Raw genomic sequence first — 19,165 nt, 5'->3', positions numbered from 1 at the left:
TGCCTGCATCCCGGCACCGCCCGCACCCAGCATCAGCCGTACCCCGGCACCGCCCGCACCTCGGCACCGCCCGCACCCAGCATCAGCCGTACCCCGGCACCGCCCGCACCCAGCATCAGCCGTACCCCGGCACCACCCGCCCCACCTGCACCGCCCGCACCCCGGCACCGCCCGCACCACCTGCACCCCGGCACCGCCCGCACCCCGGCACTGCCCGCACCACCTGCACCCTGGCACCGCCCGCACCCCGGCACCGCCCACACCCCGGCACCCGCTGAGGGGCTGAGGGGGGGTGTCTACGTTCCTCGCAGAAACACAGGCATTTCAGGCCAAACATTCCCCCCCGCTCTTCACGCCCCTGGCCATGGGGTGGATGACCTGCAGAGAGACTAGAAAGACCACCAGGAGGGTGGCCTGTAAGGGAAACAAGTCCAGCCCAACAGATGAAAGCCTGGGATCCCATTAGACGTGCAATCCAAAACAAACCACAACTCCAACAGAAACAGACTCAGAAATGCCGAGAACATTTGGCGGCTGCCAGAGGGGGCAGGTGGGCGACCTGGGTGAGGGACAGAGAGCCAAGGGACACACTCCCAGCTATGTGATGGGTGCCTCCGGGAGGAACAGTGTGCATGCAAAATGTGGTGGGTACCATGGCAACAGTGCTGTCCAGGGACAGGTGGGGACGATGCCGTGACCATCTCATCATGCATGTGACTAACAGATCGCTGTGCTGTGCACGTGTAACTAGAATCAGGTCACTATCCTTCAGCTGAAAATTTATTTAAAAAGCAATTTTTTAACAAAATAAGCTTGATTTGAATGGCTAGAAATAAAATTAACTATAAAGTGAAAAAAACAGTTGCCTTTGGGTGATTTCTATTTTCTAGTATTTTTAAATTTACTCTGGAAAGTTTATTTTTAGAAAGAAAACTAAACTTTTGAAATGTAATGATTTCAAGGTAGATTTTATATGAGCAACAAAAAGTTTTAATGGCAATTTCAAAGCATGCAGAAACCGTAAGGTAGTAGCTGACTTAAAGACAGACAAGCCCAACAAAACTATACTGATCTCACTTTGTTCACTTGGGTTCCAACCCACATGGTCTTCTTGTTGCCATATTGGTAATCCCATTTGAACAAAAACACTTTAGCATAGAGATAATTATGTATTTGAGAAGATCTGACGGGAACTTACAGAACACCATCAGCTCCAGGTGACAGACCCTGTCTACATTTGATCTTGGATAGAATGGCCAGATGGGGGGGGGTCTTAAAACCTCCCCAGCCCCCACCTTCTATTCACTCCCACGTCCCCCAGAGTCCCCGGAGGTGCAGAGAGAGAACCAGGGCCTGGCCCTTTCTCTGCCTGCGAGGCTGCCATCAGACACGGTTTATTAAGCCCTAAATCTATTCTATTTGACTTCATCTTTTGTGAACTGTTTTGAGGGGCTGTGTTTAGTGAGCCCCATGCTGGGTCTCCTCGGCCTGCCGCTCCATCTGCATGCTGGGCCTCGCCACTCTGGTCCTGGGGAAGCCACTGTCCATACACTCCACCACCTGCTTCTCTCGTTTCTGCGGATTCTTGCCCGTGAGAGACATTCGTAGAAAATTAGAGTGTTCCGAAAAGCGAACAGTCTGGCTACTTACTTATTAAGCCAGGCTGTGGCTTAGCAGCAGCTGCATCCACCCCACTAAGACCACAGTTTCTGGCTCCGAAACAGCTCCCTCCATGCCATGGCCTGCAGGGGGGCGAAGGGCAGAGGGTCCTCAGGGCCACCAGCCCGGGGTGGGGGAGTGAGGGTCCTCAGTGCCACCGGGCCTGGGGTGGGGCTTTCCATCACTCCTCAGGCCCCTCGGCCCTGCCCAGCTCTGTCTAGAGAATTCTTTCCCTAAGATGTCTCACCTACCCCTTTTGAATGCCCCACGTGTGTTCTGCTGGGACGCTCTCATCTGCACGGTATGTTAGAACAGCCGTAGTACCAAGGTGTTTACAGGAATGAATGCACGGACGTTGGGAGAGTGTGCAGATCCTTCTCCTGGCCGAGACCACTGCTCCTCCTCAGTCAGTCCTGATGAACATGCCCCTCTGAGGGTCTCTTTCCTGTCCCAGGGACCCCGAAAGCTTCCTAGGTCTGTACAGCAAGCATGAACAGGAGTGCACACACGGAGAACCTGGAGACCAGTAGCAGCCTCCCCACGCCCTCCAGGCGACCTTCCCAACATCCGAGAGGCCTGGGTGCCCTCAACCTCCACCTTTCACGTAGACCCCCAGTCCCCCAGTGGGGAGCCGGCCTGCAGCCTGGCCTGCGTCCCAGGCCACGCGGAGTCTCCCCCAGTATCAGTGAGGTGGCATCATCCTCTTTTCTCAGGTACTAGAGCATCCATTTGTCATTTTCTGCAGTCACCATTGTTTGGAGCCTTGTCAGTACAGAACCTGGCTGTCTCAGGGAAGGAACCAGGTTCCGGATGGTCCCAGGTAGGAGCAGACAGGCTTTGTGAAGTGTGACTGTCATTTCTGGTCACACAGAGGAAGAGCACACAGGCCCTGGGAGCACAGCTTGGAAGGGGCTATAGCACTTGGGGAGTCGGTCAGGGATGCTGGGAGCCCTACAACCAGATGACGGGCACGTGCAGGGCTGCCCTGGAGGCATGGCCTGGGCTGTCGGTGTGTCTGGAAGTGGGGACACAAAGCCTCTTACAAAACCAGTGGGACACATGATGCTTCTGAGCCTGATCAGAAGATGGCTGACCTCCTTCTGAGAGAGGGATGGAAGATGTCAAGGCAATTATCTTCTTTTTGTAAAGTCTGCTAGTGCCCAGGATGTAAGACAAAATGATTTGTTCCTTTCAAAATAGAGCAATTTGTGTCTTTTTGAACATCAAATGTTCTGGTGATGATTATGTGACTTACTGCCTCAAGATGCTGTCTGTTCTGTGTCCCAGCTTTAAAGAGTGACCATCACAAATCTCAGCATTAACTCCATGGCTCCTCTGCCTGAGCATTTCAGGGAAATGGATTCCAGAAGACGGACTTCCAACAATAACCAAGTCAGACACACTTCCCTTCTCAGAGACCCAACACATTTTCAGATGAAGGACATCATTCATTGTTGGGGCGTCCACTGGATTGAGTACCACATTTCACCAAATCTAAGTTATTACAATAGAGATAGCCCAATTTCAGAGATATGAAAATGTAAAAAAAAGTTCCTGCTAGAATCGAGGAGATACAGCCCTAACAATGGCCAGCATTTGTTGAGAGCTTATGGTGGCTGTGATCCAAGTACTTCCCATGTACTGGCTCACCCGGGCACAGTCCTGCGAGTCCAATCATATCATCTCCCGATTGCACAAAAGCGCAAAGCCACGCTGGGAGGTGAAGGTGGTGGAGCCAGGAGAGACCCGGGCCGCTGGGCTCCGCTGTGCACCGTCCATTACTCCTGCTGCTAGCGGAAGGGAACTTAATGCTCGAATTCCAGCATCTAGTTAAGGTTGAACCAAGTCCAATTGTCTGCTAAATGAAACAAACACCATTTTAAAGACAAATAGCCTTTAATGAGAACACTACTTGCCAAGAGTTGAGTAAATGCACCATAATATTAAGACCTCATTGCCCAGGAGAAATGCGGCCCATAGGTTCTATAATCTGACCCATGTTCTGAAAAATTGCACAACCAGAGACCACTGATTACCGTGTCTGCGGCCCAGGGACAGAGCGCCCACTCTGCCCCCCCATCACAGCCTGTCCTCTTGGACAGGAATCAAGGGGGCACGCTCACTCAGATCACACCCCCATACCACACTGGGGGTGCCAGGACCTCTGAATCCCCCCCCCACGCAGGTGGATGCAAGCCCCCTTCCTGGGCCTGCATGGACATTTTCTCAAACTCATCTCCCCAAAGAGGGATTCAGGCGACTGCCTGCAGGTACAGACATGGCTGAGGTTCGTGGGGCAAGAATAGGGGGTCGTTGGCATGGCTCTGACGAACCTCCCGGGTTCCTGTGCCAAGTCCCGGAAGGTGGAATTCTGCATTCAGGACTTTGGGTTACCGTGAAGGCACTTGAGTCAAGGTAAGAGGCAGAAGCTATACTGTTGGCTCGGTTTGCGACTGACATATCAAGACAAGACGGGGGCCTCCGTTTGTCCTCTTGCTTGGGGCCCACAGATGCAGGGGTGAGATTTCAACCCTGCATGCTTCGGAGTTTGGCTGTTTGTGTATTGGGTGTGTGTTCCTTGAAAATGAGAACGTAAGAATTTAAACAGACCCCAGGAGCCAGCATAAATAACTCCTTTATTTTCAGCAGAAGGACTCAAAGCCAAGAGAAGTAGCTGGTGTCAGGAGTGGAAATAAATGGGTGGTTTCAAATAATCGACAGATCCAAAAGAAGAAAAAAATTAGACATTCCTATATGCAAAGGTGATTAACCATTTTTATAGGTTTGCAATGACCCAAGGTGAAGAGATAATCGTGCAGTGAAACACCACACACTACACTATATATTTTTTTTTAATACTCAGTGTTGTTTTTGTGGGCACTGTTAGATTTTCTTTAGTTCATTATTTTTCCTTTAAATTTATGTTCTCAAATCTTTGCTTCAAAATCTAAGGATGACAGCAAAAATGTTTTCTAGCAGAACTCAACTACAATTATTTAACCAAAACCAACTGGATGAGGATTCATGTTATAAATTGTACCTTCATTATACACTTTCTTTAAAATCAAAGATGCCTGCAGTATCAAGCAATGCTGAGAAAAGAATGAAAATTAACTCTAATAATAATTCCAACCTTTGTCTCCTGAAATAAGCACCCTTGTAAGTCCCTAAACACAAATTCTAAAGGATATCTAAAACCATGATATAAGAAATGAATATTCTCCATGTTGGAAAGACACACTATTTCTAGAATGATAAAAATCCTGCTACTAAATCCTTTCTCCCAGGGGCCAGGAATTTATCTCCTAAAACATCATTTTAACTTTTCAAAAAGAAAAGAAATGATATTTTGAGAATGTAACCAATACCTTCCAAAGAGCGCTAGAATAATTTTTTTCACTTTTTGAGCTAAAGCATCCCAGATACCTGACAGATGGCTTTAGTAATGCACACTAATGCACAGGCAAAACTGAGGTATAATGTATAATAGCGTGTTTTTAGGTCTGTGTTTCAGTAACCTGCAATTTTTCAGAAACACTTGGAGGAAGATTTGGCTGTCAGTTTCGTGCAATGTGCGCCACGTATGAGATACAACGTGAGGCGAGGTTCGCAGCTCTCCTCGAGTTCTGGCGCATGCAAGGAGCCACCTGCTGTACGTGAGCTCTGAACTGCAACAGCCCATGGCCGCTGGAAGTCGTCAACATCATGGCCAGCTCGGAGCTGGATCTCTGCACTCCGAGATGCGATTTGCATGCGGCACTAGAAAAGCACTGAACCGGACTCCCAAAGTTTCAGAGGGGACATGGCCAAGTAGTGCAGGTGAAAACAGAGACAAAGCCAGGAGCACCGGAATACAACTTCTGGCAGATAATTATCTGCCTAACGTCCTTTGAAATTGTTGGCGTTGGCTGTTAGTATTTCTAAAACTGCCTATTTTGCACCCAATTTTTATATCTAACCTTGTTATATTGATCAAGAAGTCTACAGTTTTAATCTACATTCTAATTCCCTAAAAAGCAGGAAAATATGCAGTCAAACATCCCTGTTACCTACTTCATATATTTCCCCGTCTTGTAGAAAAGCTGGTCAGGCCAAGGTAGCCACAGACCCCTTGGCAATCAGGATTCAGAGGTTCCAATGACATAACGGGAGGACAGAGGTCCTGTAACACGAAATAATGAAGAGCCTTCGACTTCATTTGCATTCACCTCGGCATAAATTCCTGTCCCTCTGCCTTCTCACCTGAAGGGACGGCTAGGTCACCTCGGGTTGGGCAGCTGGGTAAGACCCGACGAGTCACCCCGGAACACTTCAGTGTTTTCCTCTGTGGCTTTTCACCCCCTTTTCTGTCTCTCTCCCTCCTCCACTTGATAGTCCCATTTCACAGTTAAACAAACTGTTAGAGGACACGAAGCCACAGGAGCGGGTCCCACAGGGCCAGCCCTCGCGCCCCTGGGGCTCTGGCCACCCTACACTGGCGCCCTGCACCGGCCACACTCACGGGCCGCCGGCCTCCCTGCCTCTGCGGGACCGGGATACGCAGCCTCCACCTGCACCTGCTCGAGCAGACCGGCGGGACAGGCCCCCACCACAATGCACAGGGGTCGGCTCTGGAGGAGCCATCTGCCCGGATCGCCCCTCACTGCTCCCCAGCCCGTTTAGTCTGTGTGTCCACCCCGCCAACGCCTGAGGCCAGGAGCCCCTTGTGTCTCCACTTGCCCGCCCGGCCCCCAGACCCTGAGTCTTCAGAAAGAAAAGAGCAGCTCCTCTTCCAACAGAGGTGGCCGCCCATCATGGGGCTGGGTGGGGAAGACGCCGGGATGGAAGGGCTCGGCCGGGGAGGGGTCGGTGGAGAGGGGAGGGCGCCTTCGCATTCTCTGCTGCGGGACACTCGGTAGACCGTCTCTGCCGAGGAAGACTGGCCCTCCATGCGACGCCCATTCTTGGGGTAGAGCCTGCAGGCTGCTTGGGTAGGAGGCCCCCACTCCTGAAGGCCTGCCTTGTGCCCCGCGTGGGGGCGGAGGGCCACGTGAGACGAGCGGGGCACCGCACGCCCAGCCTGTCACCCCTCAGGCAGTGACCTCCTTCGCTGCTGCAGCAGAGAACAGGCCCTTGGGCCGTGCCAAGGGGGGACAGTAAGTGCAACTTCCTTGCATCTTTTTTAAATAACTGGAGAGAAAGGGTCAGGCATGGGACCAGTGTCCCAAGTGCCCATCTTCTGCTTTCCAAACACCGGCCCGGCCAGGCTTGCCCTGCTGGGTTTGCCCCGCACAGACACCCCAACAGAATGTTTTATTCCTCCACAGGCTGGCCACGCACATCCCAGGCAGGGAAGACACAAAGCCATGCTAAGATAGGAATTATTCAAAGGAGAACTTTTCATCAAGACCACCAGATACTTAAAGAACACTGCAGTTTTCTGGTCAGAAGAGCGCCGTGCGACCTGGCAATGGTTTGCACAATGAATGAAGTCGATTTCTGCAGCATTCCTTCCACAGTGAAAACACTCCAGAACTTTTCTTTACCGTTTCCCTTACGCGTAACGCCCAAAGCTGATTCTGTGACATTTAGCAATCTTTTCTTTCACATCGGTTCAACCTTAGCATGAGAATAAAGCCACCAGGAGAGGCATCTCTGTCAGGGGGAGAAAGTAAGCTGGAGCCTGTCCGGGCTTTTTCTGACAAAGTATACGATGAAAGCCAAAAGAATCCTGGCTTTTTCCTCCCCCCGCCCCCCACTCCCCAGAAAATGAAGGTAAAATGGATTTTAAGATCAGAATTTAAGGTGCTCATGATATTGAAAGCACAGACTAACTGCAGCTGAGTAAAATATATACAATTAGAATCCTCGTTGTGAAAGACTTCCTTGGAAGTAATATTTGTTGGAGTTGAAAACACACAGAGGTGTGTTAAGTAAAGCATAAAAACATACATTCACATAAACTAATTGGATAATGACACATATTACCACAACTGTCAGCTTCCACTGTGCCTGAAAAAGTTCTTTTGTTAAGCACGCAATTTCATTGTTAAAACACCAAAACAACACAAAAGTACCTGTTCTCCAGCCTTGGCCCAGCACACATCCCTGCCTGTCTGGGTGCAGATGAACACGCCCGCAATGCCCTCACTGTCACTTTCGGCTCGTTTCCACGGGTGGGCGAGCCGGTCACTGACGCAGCGTCTCTGAAAGTTCAGCACTTTGCTTTAAAATTGCACACCAGGGTTTTCAACTCCATTTCTGCATTCTTCCATCCCGAACCAAGGATGGACTTTGCAAAGCCCTTAACGTAAGCCAGAAAAAACAACAACAACAACACATGATTCCGTGGGACCTTCACAAAAACGGTAGCCCGGAGTGAGACTACCAGTGAATATAAAAGGGCCGAGGCCGCCCCACTATCAAAATCCAGCGAGAAGGGCATTATTCTGACCAGTGCTAACGCGGCCCACGTCATCCTGTACATTTCTCAGCAGGCAAACGGTTTTTCCTCTCTCCACCCCCACCTCTCTCTCTCTTCTTTCTTTCTCTCTTTCTCTTTCCTTGTCCATGGAATGATATTCAGAGCCAAGAAAATGGAACTTAAGCAGCAACCAAAAACAATCCCCAAACGAACAGCTAGGGCATCTATCAGAAAGAACCTTCTTTCTGTGTTTGCAGTCTCAGTAAACGAGGCGTCTTCATGCTGCATTATTCTCACAGCTCTGTGTTCAATGTACCAGAAAAGGACCTTTATCTCCGTGGCCCTGGCCCCTCGGTCTGGGTCCGGGAACACCAGGGCTGTTCTCACAATCCAACATAAAGGTGGGGCTGGCACACATTTTTGCCATCACCAAAACGTAACTTTTTACCAACTTGAGAGAGAGAACAGAAGTCACTGTTGTCCAAGTAGCAACAGCGAGCGACACGTCCAGGGGTGGTGATTCCAGACCCACCTGAGCCCCGACGGCAGGTTCCTCCCACACGGGGGGCTCCCGAGCTAAGTTCAGCAAACACACATCTCACTGGGGGACACGGGCGTGCCGCCTCTGGGTCACGCAGGGCCCCGCACCCAGGTGCCAGGTCCTAGGGGACAGTCCCAGCGGCCGCACACACGCGCCCCCCAGAAGGGTCCCGCGCCGACTCCAGGGCAGAGTGGCTGTGGGCTCCACCTGTGATCCAGCTGGAAGTCACCGCGGTTCAGGCGCTCTCCCCCTGCATGCCCCCCACCACTCAGCAGAAAAAGCACAGCAGGTTGTGCCCCTGCCGCGTCACCCCTCTCTCCCCCTCGACCAAGGACGCCCCCTCCTCCTGCAGGGGGGACCCAGGCGCCTACCTGCCGTGCCCCGCATGCAGCTGCCGGGCCGGTCCAGGGCTCTGGGATGCTCCAGTCCTCGTGGGCGCCGAGAACCTGCGTGTGCGAATGATGAAGGTCCTGTGGCAGCCGGCTGGGTCTCCGGCAGCCGCAGCGATGAGCACAGCTGGAGACCATCCGCAATTAGCCAAACATTGTGTGGCAGCAACACGTCAACAACCAACACCGGTGCACAAACCAGGCAAAGTCCCATTTCTGAGGGATGCAGGAAGCCCGCGTCGCCGAACGCCACGTTCCTTCTTCAAGATCATTCCAGCCAGCCCGTTCGAGCTATTTTTACTGTACCATAATGCACTAGGTCTGGCTTTTACCCTATTGAAAGAGCATGAATATATTATTATCCACACAAAAGAGCAGGTTATTGTTTATGAATTACCAGCCTTCCCAGCAACAAAGGCTATTTTCATAAGAAAACTCAATTTCATTTTAGCTCCAATTTGATTACCAGCTGAAGAAAAGAAGCTCTGCCCTAACCCTCAAAGGATTTTTATTCATACCATTGAATGGGCTTTATTGCTTCCTTTTCAAAACTGACGTAGAAAGCTTTTAGAGTAAAACATTGACAAAAAATTATTGCGCTGCTATTTTGTGCAATAACAGAGCAGGAGAGGACAATGATTTCTCCGCCACCCTTCACGGTACTTCAGAATAGCAGAGGCTGGGATTAATCACAGGCCGGGGACGGGACGCAAGCTAAGGTCTCACAATGCACGTCAAATCTAAATGATCACTATACATTGAAAAGCCCCCAAAAAAGCCCACAGCTGATTGATTCACGGCTTTCACAAGAAAGACAGGCTTGAAGAGTTTATTGCACCACAATTTACTCGGAATTATCATAAAAATGAATGTAGAGGCTGAATGTCACCCCGGCACACTCCAAAAACACACACCCAGGGACGAAGTTCATGCAGGAATCAACGCCTCTCGCGGCCACAGCTGGGGGCCCCTGGGTGTCCGCTGTCACGTGGGGCCAGGCTTGACCCAGGCTCCGAGGAGGAGGATCTTCCCCTGTGCCAGAATATTCTTCCACTGAAAGTGGGAAAATCCACAGCTGCAGACAATGGCCCAGTGTCCCAGACGCTGGACCCACTTGCCTTGCACCTGGACCGGCTGTCCTGGAGCCGCCCAGACGGTATGTGTCTGCTTTGTTTCCCTTCCCCAAGGAAGCAAGAAGTTTGCAAGGACTCAGTTGCTCGCAAAAACAGTTTGGGGGCAAATGTTTAAATGATACAGGGAGCTACCGCTAAAATGGCTTTCTCCACACGCATGGCACTTCTCTTTTCATTAAAATTTGAGCAATAATGGCTAAGCTAGCAGGGTTGCCAAAGAAACCTGCACTTGATATTATGCAAACAGAATCTAGGGTGTAATAACGTGGCATTCCAGGTGCCCCCGCCAATGGCCCGTTCGCGTCGGCGCCTCAGGCAACACAGGACCAACCAAGACTGGAAGGATGCCCTGAGAAAGCGACCTATCAGCCAGGGGGCAGCCCCTCCTCAGGCCCACCCGAGTGGTACAGCTGGGACTTGAAGTGAGGAGCGTGTCGCCTTCTGTGCTGTAGTAGGAAAGCAGGATTTAGCCAGAACTGTTCACTTCTAAGCTGGGCCGATAGGCAAAACCCATCAATAACTAAGATGGAAGTTTCATGTTATAGGTATAGTTGATGGGGGTAGAAGTTTGGCCAAGCGCACTGGGAAGAGGACCTGATTTTTTCCTGCCCACCAGCTCAGCGGATACTGATTCAGAGGGTCTCTCCTTTATACACGTGCTGCACCAACCTCAAGTAGACCGTCTGGACCACCCTTGGCACAAGCGACAAGGCAGTCCACGTCTGAAATCAAGTAAGACTGTTTAAATGACCGAACGAAAAATAAAAAGCCCATTCCCCATGGGGAGGAAAAATAAACCAGACAAACCAAAGAAAGGTAAAACTACCCTGGTTGGCCATTCCATGTTTTTTAAAGCCTGTCGCAGGCAAACGTCTGATGCTGGAGTTTCCTTCCCTGGCCGCCGGGCGAGCAGAGCCTCGCTGTGCACTAGGACACGGGAAGATGTCTGGTTGGGGCATGGCATCTTCGACGACATGTCCCCCCCGACCCCACATCGCTCCAGAGCAGCCACCGTGTCCGACAACATCACAGCTCACATGTCAACAGCCCGACTTCCCGAAAGCGCTCACAGGCTCTCTGCGAGCACTCAGCATCGGGCTGGTAAGTCAGCCGGCGTCCCAGTAAACTGCTGGCTGCTGGTTCCATTCACAAAATACAGGCCAGTCCACATTCGAATATCCTTCACATCTGTACGGCAGTGATGTTTTATAATCCGCCGAGAACCCCGAGCCAGTGCCCCCAGGGGAGACGCAAGGCCAGGTGCCTGCAAGCCTCTGGTTATGACATTGTTCACCACCCGATCGATCCATATTAAAACCCGTCAAACCGATCATCCTCTGTGTGATGTGTGTTTTGCTTCAAGACACTTTAATAGATACTGCCATTCGTTGACATTGTGCTTGTGGCCGACAGCCTGGGACTCGGGCCTCAATGAGGCTTCTCAGAGGCAAGCCATTCTCTCCGCGAGGCTCATCGCTGCCTCCTGCTTGCACCGTGCGTGGAGACCACTTCAGACACCAAGACCACACCAGAAACACCGCAAGTTGAAAATGTGGCTCTCAAACCCTAACTAGGATGCATTTTTAAAGCACAAGAACCAAACCAAGAGCGGGGGTATTGTGATGGTCGACTTCGCTGGGAATGGTCGTTTCTCGCCCCACTGTGCAAAATCTGGGGTTACACCTAACTTCTAGTAAGTAGGCGAATTCACAGACACAGGACGTGTGAGCAATGAGGATCAACTTCATCCGTTTTCTGACGCAAGGCCTTCTGCGGTCATGTCCTCCCACAGTGCACACACAGAGACCCCAGCCCCCAGTGTGACTGTGGACACGGGGACTGCAGGAGTCATTCAGGTTAAATGAGGTCGTGAGGGTGGGGGTCTCATCTGACAGGATCGGCGGCCTGATGAGAAGACTAACAGCTCTCCCTTCCTCTCAGCACGCGCGCGCCCGGGAAAAGCCGTGTGCAGGCCAGGAGGTATGTGCTCACTAGACACCTGGGTCTTGGACTTCCCACCCTCCAGAACTGTGAGACGTTCATGTCTGCTCTGGATGCTGCCCAGCCCGTGGTATTTAGTTACGGCAGCCCAAGCTGACTAAGACAAATACAAAGAGTAGAACAGGGCTGTGGCCTTGATCAGTCAACCAGTAAACACTAGTGAGCACCTGTGTTTATCCACTGGCATCTGCAGGGAGCAGGACAGGAGTGTACCGGAAGGTCGCAGAGAGAGCGGAGATGCGGGCCACACCTTGGGGACCCCAAGCCTGTGACCCAGGGAAAGGTGACCCTCGAGGCTGGTGAAGGAGGGACAGAGTTCCCAGGAGGCAGGCAGGCCCGGCTGAGCGGGGAGTGGGGACACCAGGCTGGGAGTTAGCCGGCCAGTGGGGCCTGGGGGCCCACCAAACAGAGGGACAACTGTGCGCCTGGTTGACGTCACAATCACCTGGGGAGTTTGTGAGAAGTACAAGTTTCTGGGTCCAGCTTGTTGCAAGGCCCTGGAAATCTGCTTTCCTAACTCTCTGCCACAGGTGGCCCCTATTCCTCCTCAGGCTAGAAAATCTCTGCTATCAGTTGGGCAGATAAGACCCAAGTGACCTAGAGAAGTTGACCAGCATTGAACAGAACCACCATGCACAACACCACATAAATGACAGGGTCTTGAGATGAGCGTCCCCTGGAGAGCTGTAGCTCCTCCCTCACCTGGCGATGGAGACCCTGCCCACCGTGGTTACCGACCTCCAGCCAGGTAGCCCGCTCGGCTCAGGAATGCCCTTGTACGCTTGGTGCAGGCTTAATTCGTAAGTAAGGGTGTTCATAGCCTTTGATAAGTCTTAACTTGAGGGGATGAAGGAATGCACAAAATAGATGAGATATGCAACCCCTCATACTTACTTTATGTTCAGGATAAATACCAAGGGACCACTGAAAACCAAAGGAAGCTTCTTCTGAGCTGTTGTGATGTCCACAAAGCCAGAAAGATCAGACAGACATGCGATTTGCTTGTGGGACAACTGGCTAAGTCTCCTGGTCAAACCATGAACTCCAGGAGGACCAGGAGCCGCCCCGCTCACTTGTCTTTGGATTTAGAGTCTGGTACATAGTAGCTGCTCAGTAAAAAAAACCTAGCAGGACACGCCTTCAGAGAGTACGGACGGATGAGCTATCTAAGAAAGACAAAATCATCCTTGGGGTGCCTGGGTGGCTCAGTCGGTAAAGCGTCTGCCTTCGGCTCAGGTCATAATCTCAGGGTCCTGGGATCGAGTCCTGCAGCAGGCTCCCTGCTCCGCGGAAAGCCTGCTTCTCCCTCGGCCTGCCGCTCTCCCCGCGTGTGCTCTCTTTGACAAACAAATAAATCTTAAAAAAAAAAAAAAAAAAAAAGACAAAATCTTGAATGTTGTATCTCAGGTCGACTAAGGGCAAACGCCAAAAGTTAATAAAATTAGGTAACACGACCATGAAGTCAAATGTTATAAATTTGTTTATGTTAAAAAATAAACAAATAAGGATCTTTAAAACTACGAGGTCTCACTTACATTTTCAAATAATTTAGATCTTCTTTCAGTCACTCTGACTTGGTTTTCTTCTCCCCACCCCAGCTCCACATGCACGTAAACCCAAGCAACTGCGCGCTTTTGCCTGCCTTTCAGTATTTGGAAGCAAAGGAGCAGAAGCACTGACCAATGAGGAAATGTTTGACTCCATAAGTAGTTCTTCAAATATCTGAAATCAATAACCGTACAATCTGGTCAGATCAGGTCGTCAAAATGTTCAGAATGCCCTGCTCCTTTGCCCTGGTGTTTCAGCCCTCCGGGCGAAGTTGAGACCCTCCCCTGGAAAAGCAAACCCTGCCACAGACTGCGAGTAAGGAGGCCAAAGAAACAAAATAATCAGGTTATAGCACAAGCAGCGAAGTCCCTGAGAGTCCAACCCCGACTGGTCCCTTCATGCTCGCCGACAATGACACTCGGCAACGCCACTATTGGAGCGCATGACGTGACACGGCCCACGGCCTCCTCCGAGCAGCCAGGCTGCCTTGGGAAGACAATTTTTCAAAGTCTGATGGTATCATATGAGACTGAAGAGTCACTAGACATTTATGAAGACTGTGACTCTGTCATTAAACTCGTTCCTCATCTACTGTTCAAGAAGCACATCTAAAAATTATACCAGGATAAAATCACTTCCAATTTCTTATGCATTGTCTAGTCTTTTATCTCATTCTACTGTATGTTTCAAAACTATGACCTAGACGCTTGAAATCTGTGATTTGATTGAGTACCTGCCCCTTGTCTATTCCCCTCTTTCATTCGCTCCTCTGGTTATCAAGAAAGAGAAGCCGGCTCCTTGCAGCTGGCTCACAAGCTCTTAAAATAAATGCACATCTGAAGACTCGAGTCCAGATAGGACGAACCACTTCATCCTCTAGTCCCAAATATACAGCAGTAAGAAATGAGCCACACTCAACTCAAAGTATAAAATTACCTCATTTCGGAAATTTCTATTTAAAATCCTTCTGGATTTCGACAAGCAACTTCGGAACTTGCCCAGTGATGTTGCTCCAGGGACAGGCGCTGTTTTTCAAGCCTTCAGGCAGTACCTGGGATGACACGTGGCTATCTGATCAAGTACACACACCAGCTGCGCCTGTCTGCAGCCTGAAGGGAGAACGATGCCCCAAACGTGCGCTGGATCTGCCCCCCCCGAGATCTACCTCTCACCCACAACATGCATCCCGATCACCTGGAGAATGGCACTAAGGGACCCAGCTCCACTCACACCCTCAGGAGCCTTCCTGCTGCAAGATAGCACCTGGCTTGACCTGCGATGGGTTCTGGGACAAGCACTATTTCAACAGGAGGAACACACATGGCTTTGGGGCTGGGAACACGTGGTATTCACCAGCCACGGAGCAGTCGGATGCTTCCAAGTACGATCTAATGGTAATTCTCTGACTCTGACTTCATGTCTTTTTATTCTGACCAATCCTGACACTAAGGACCCAGTTCGCCCACCCCCACCAGCGGAAGGCTCAGTCCTACAAAGAGGGCCAGCCCCCTCAGAAGCCAGTCCCCTCAGTTCTGGGTCCCCAGATCACCAGCACTTCTGCTCAACCAGGTACAGATCTGGGGGTTCCTTCAGGTTCAGTAATCAGCTAGAACAACTCCTATAACTCAGGAAAACCCTGTTTTGGATCACCGTGTTTTTATAAAGGATACAAATAAATAGCCAGACAAAAAGGTACCCATTGGTGGCAAAGTCTGGGGAGAGGGTGGGCACAGAGCTTCCATGTTCTCTCCAGTCAGGCCACCCTGGAGGAAGCTCTCAGAGCCTCAGGAGGCCAGGGTTTTTATCTGGAGTTTGCTTGAACTCTATCTCCAGTCCCCCTCCCCTCCCAGGAGTTCAGGGGGAAATTGAAGTCCTAACCCTTCTACCTAGTGATTGCTTCCTGGGGCAGGAGTCAGCTCATCAGTTTGTAATGAATAACAAAGGATCTTCCTAGGATTTTATGGTTTTTCAGAGTCTTGGGTTTCCTAGGGTTTTAGGATTCCTGTGCCAGGTCCTGGGGGCAAAGACCTAATGCATTTTCACTACACCCCACTGGTGCAATATGTGAGCCCACATCCCTGCACCATCTACCAGGCACACAGTAGCTCTGCAGCCCTCTCTGGGCATGCCAGCAAGGCTGGCCTAGCTTAGGGCTTTCAGTAACATGAGGCTGAGGGCAGAAAGAACAGAGGTAGTTCAAGTGAACGAGTCCGCGTAGGAGCCGCTTTGCCTTGGGGGTACGTCTCCCAGCCTGTCCTCTCCTGCATAAAGGGCCTGCCCCATCAGCACCTCCAGACCCAGCATGGCTGACCCAGGGCCAGTTGCCTATATGCCCTGTTGTGCACACCCATCGACCAGGTCACACCATGGGCTGATGACGATGAGGACCGGCCTCTGCGACAGTCACGGGGCCAGAGACTAAATGCAAACACTGGCTAGCATTTCCCTGTGTTAGTGGTCATTCTTGTCCCATATTGGCTGGAATGGAGAGCGGCTGCCCAGGCATGCCAGGCGAGCAGAGCTAAGGCCATTCACTTACACAGTGGTAATGCTCGCCACTCCCCAGGGTGAGCCCTACCGAGAATGGTCAAGGTTCTTCAGGACCAACAGGACGGAGATTCAAAGAGATTTATCAGGTATTAGCTCACACGACTATGGGGGCTGAGGTCCTACCGCCTGCCCTCTGCAGGCTAGAGTCCTAGGAGAGCCCGTGCTAGCGGTCCAAGGCCTGGGACCCAGGAGGGCTGAGGCTCCCCTGCCAGGCAAAGAGAAAGTCCAACATGGCCTCCTATCGGCTCCAGGCAGACCCTGAATTAGCCTGGAGGAGGCTGCCCACTCTTGGAAGGGTAACCCACCTCACTCAGTCACCAATTCAAACGCTCATCCAGACACACCCTCCCAGACACACGCAGAGCACTGTCCCCAGGTATCTGGGCACCCTGTGCTGTAGGAGGTTTACACATCTGAGCCCACAGAGCCCACAGCCACTCTGCAGAGTAGCTGCTACCATTCCCCCCGGTTTGGAGATGGGGGTCTGGGCGCGGAGGGTTAGCAGGGCTGCTGAGAAGTGGCAGCTGTGGGATTCCCGAGAGCCACCCCACAAGCTGCTGGGGTGTCAAGCTCTTAGAAATCCCCAGCATCGGCCCTGCTCCCTGCCGAGGGCGACAGCCAGCTCACTCGGGACATTTTATTACCTCGTTCCCTCTCTTCCCCCCAGCACCTGCCTGCACCTTTGATGCTCGTGGGGACCTCCCTGAGCAAGGTGCTCCTCACGCGCCTGGGGCACCCTTCCACAAACCAGAGGGAGGCGCGAGCAGGCGTGGCGGCAACTGCCGGCCTGGAGGCTCAGGGAGGCCCCGGCTCCCCGCCGCTCAGAACTCAGGGTCGTGCCCTCACTCCACGCAGACAGGACCACGGTGCAGCTATAGGATAAGCTAGCCGTCCTGCGAGGCCTCTCCTGCTAAGTGTGGGAACCCAGAGCCGTGGACCAGGAGTGTCTCCGAGCCACACACTCCGTCCAGACTCGGTGGTACCTAAGTCGCCTTTATAAGTTTACACCTATTTGAACAGCACAGACCAGAACCTAAGTGGTGCTCGTATTATTACGATGGAAGGGCCTGATGACCTCACACTCCTTCCCCACCATCTTCCCGGGGGCGTCCCATAAAGTCTCACCAGGATTCGGATCCTGCGCAGTCTGCCTGTGTCCCGCCCTGGGCCAGTAAAGCCCAAAGGGTGGTGTTCCCGAGAGCTCGTCATGAGGGCCAAGTCCGGATGGGAGGGGGCTGCATGAGGTGTTCTGTGGGCCCTGCATGGGTGGGCACTCCCGCTGGGAAGGAGCCAGCCAAACCAGGAGGGAAGGGCCACTGGTCACGATGGAGGACAGGAGCCACAGGGGCTGAAGGCAAGGGAGCAACCTGGGGCAAGTGCCCACAGGCATGGGGGCTGGGGGGAGACTCAGCCAGTGTATCTGTGGCTTCGTCCAGGCCACGGTCACTTGCCTCGGAAGTGTAAACAGGCGGGGGCTGGCCAGCTGGGCACATCCTTTCCCTGGGGTTGGATGGGGGCAGAGGCACAGGGTCCACATGGAACTGGCCTGGACTGTGGCCATGCAGACTCTGCAAACCCACAAACCGGGCGTCCTCAACAGTGGACGTACCTGCATGGTTCCCTCATGGCACGGTACGTCTCCCTGTCCCGTGGACGCAGCCCCAGCGGGAATACTCAGCTCTCTATTTGTCTCACTGAGTTCGACCAGGGCAGTGTGGGTGCAGAACCTGCTCAGCTCGAGCCTCCCAAGCAAAAGCAGCGGCATGTGGCTCAGATCATCAGTGAAACTTCACCGTCCTCCAGATCGGGGCGCAGGACAGGTGGGCTAATGTGACCTCAGCTCGGATCCACCTGCCCTGAGGGTCACCGGAGTCCAGAATCTCCTTCACCTGAATACAGGTCCACTCTGCGTGATCTGCTAGCACATCCAGAGTGGCACAAGCATTCGGAAGGAGCAGGGCAAAGGGAAATGAAGGTCAGAACACTCCACACAGGCGGGGGAGCAGGGAAATGTGTGGGAACCGGAGCTTCCCCGAAGGCCAGAGAAAAAGCGAGGAGCTCGCGGACGCTGAGAGCCAAGGAGAGCCGCCGAGGGCAGCCTCTAAGAACACAGCGTGACAAACCTCTAGAGGTGCGGCAAGATTAGTCCCGAGCATAGGAGAAGACGGGCTCCAGAACGAAAACATCTTTCCTCTTACAGGAAGCAAAATATTACCCCCAAGTCAAAACCACCCTCGTGAGCCAGACTTAGCATAAGAAAAGCCATGAGTTGATGGTCAGCTGGTGCAGAAATCGCTAGAACAATGTGTGGATGCCAAGTTCCTTTTCATCACACGCGTGCACGCACACACGGGCACGCACGGGCACACGCACACGCACGGGCACACGCGGGCACACGCACACACGGGCACACGCACACAGGAAGGAAGCTCCAGAACCACTTCCGTGTGCTGGAATCAAAGCAAGGAAATAAATATTGTTGAAGGGTTTCAAGTGGGAAGGCAAAGCTGTCGGCTAGAGTCCAATGGCACAAAGCCCTTTCATGACGCAGAGAAAAGAGACGCTGTCAGAGGGCGGAATATTCTAGAGGAGAAAGAGAAGAAAACAGCAAAGTCCAGTTGGCTCAAAGGCAGGCTGCAGTGGGTGAGTGCCTGAAACGGGCGCGCTGTGGACAGTGTCTCGGGGACGAAGACAGAAGAGGCCCGGCTTCCCCAGAGTGTGGCCTCAAAGCAGAGGTAGAGAGGACATGGCGGGCCCTGCCCGCCTGCGGGTCGGACAACGGGGCAAGGACGCTGTCATGGCTGCTGGGACCCAGGGAGAGCTACAGAAAGGGCGACCCGGTGCCTTAAATGTCACCGGCTCCTTCGTCAACAAATGAGTCGCCGCTGCACCACACGGTCTCATCTGCCCACAGAGACTCAGGGCCTGAGCCCAGGTCCCA

Source organism: Eumetopias jubatus, unplaced genomic scaffold (assembly GCF_037043125.1).
Source record: "Eumetopias jubatus isolate StellerSeaLion01/CBP00866 unplaced genomic scaffold, mEumJub1_p1.0 scaffold_3, whole genome shotgun sequence".
NCBI lineage: Eukaryota > Metazoa > Chordata > Mammalia > Carnivora > Otariidae > Eumetopias > Eumetopias jubatus.
The sequence above is the reverse complement of the archived record's forward strand: the minus strand, read 5'-3'. Positions refer to the sequence as shown.